The following is a 1,711-nucleotide window of genomic DNA, read 5'->3' as shown; positions in this document are numbered from 1 at the left end:
CCCCCCCCCCCCCCCCAAAACAAACAAAACCTTGCCCTCCTTTTTTTAGTTCCTCAGGAATCCTATTTGACTCCCTACTCAGTGAGATTTTCCTGTAAGGAGCTGCATTTTAAAATCTGTCACAAAGACCATCTTTAATATAGCCAACATGTATCCTATTAATTCTATATAGCAAGATTTAAAAACCAAAATGTCTTGTGGTACCCTGAGGAAACTCAAGTATACTACTTTAATACTACACAAAATTAATACTCTGGTCTTTATTGTTCAAAACCTTGCCAAAAAAGGTGACAGGTTTATTTACCTACTTTCCACAAGACCTTGATGAGTCTTTTTTAATAAAGCTTCTAACCATAAGTAAAAATTCATGTAAGCCCAGACTTGTTTATGTAGGAACTCAGTGGCAAAATCAGGGTGAATCCAGTTCTCTAGGGCAGCATACAACAACTTTAGCCCATATATTTTCTTCCAGCAATCCTTTACCCAGTCACAACCCAGGCTCCAAATTCTGCAACAGATGAGTCAGGAGTCCAATGAGCATCAGGTTCCTTTGGTATACAAGCTTGGTTCACCATTAAAACCCCATATACTGAATGAGGTGGAGTCTGGGGTGGCGCGGGTGCAAAGGCATGCTGTTGACAGGCTTGAGATCACAAGGTTGAGGCTATAGTAGATGATTCCAACAAACCTGCAAATTCTGCTAAATGTCTTGTTACAGAAGGACATGAGGAAGCAAGGAAGGACTGCATGAGGCAGGGCCCTGTAGAAAAGATAATACAGAATCATGTAATTAAAGACTGTATTGTGCTGCCCATGTACACAAGAAAGCTGAATGAAGGTTGGCCATGGTATTCTAGTTCTTAACTTCTGAGTATTTGCAAATTTTAATCCCAATTTTTTTTTTACATTTGTTTTTCCCCCACTTAAAGTTTTGAAAAATAACCTGAAAGAGCGGAAATGTTGCAATGTTGATATCCACGTCGTTCATCAGCAGAGCTGAAACAGGCAGACTTCTGCAGTTTGACTTAATAGTAACTGATAGCAGTAGTAAATAGGCAGCTCCTGTCTGGAGGCCTTGTGGCTGCCAGGCACTTCATAGCTGTAGCACTCACTTTGCTTGGCAGCAGCAAGGAATCTGTCCTTCCCCTAGCTCAGGGGTGTGCAAAATACGACCCGCTGGGAGCAGGCTGGCAGTGGGGTGCGTTAGAAGCTGGTGCTGAGCATGGGGAAAAGCAGCCCTTCACCCGCCCTATGGCCAGCGCCCTGCGCTGCAGCCACCTGCAGCCTGCCTGGGGCTGCCTGTGGCTGCTCCGGATAGCCCCGCGTGGGCTGTGAGCGCCTGCAGTGGGGAGCACTGGCCATGGGGCAGGCGAGGGGCCACTTTTCTGCGTGCTCGGCACCAGCTTCTTCCCTGGTGGCAAGCAGGGGGTTGGGGCTGTGCGCTTCCCCCACCTGTACTGTGGGGCTGGGGGGCACTGGGTGTGAGCGGGCAAGGAGCCAGTGGGAGCACGGGGCCTGCGCCGGTGTCCCAGGGCCAGTGCCAGCGGGGCCTAGAGCAGGGCGGCAGGAGTGCAGGGTCCCAACTGGCAGGGGCTCTGTGGAGCCGAGCCAGCTCCCCCCTCTCCCTGCTGGTACAGTCCAGCCCAGCTCCACAGACCCCTGCCAGCCTGTGCCCCGCTCTGGGCCCCACTGGTGCTGGCCCTGGGACATT

Source organism: Gavialis gangeticus, unplaced genomic scaffold (assembly GCF_001723915.1).
Source record: "Gavialis gangeticus isolate Ggan-Ray unplaced genomic scaffold, GavGan_comp1, whole genome shotgun sequence".
In the NCBI taxonomy this organism is placed as follows: domain Eukaryota; kingdom Metazoa; phylum Chordata; order Crocodylia; family Gavialidae; genus Gavialis; species Gavialis gangeticus.
The sequence above is the reverse complement of the archived record's forward strand: the minus strand, read 5'-3'. Positions refer to the sequence as shown.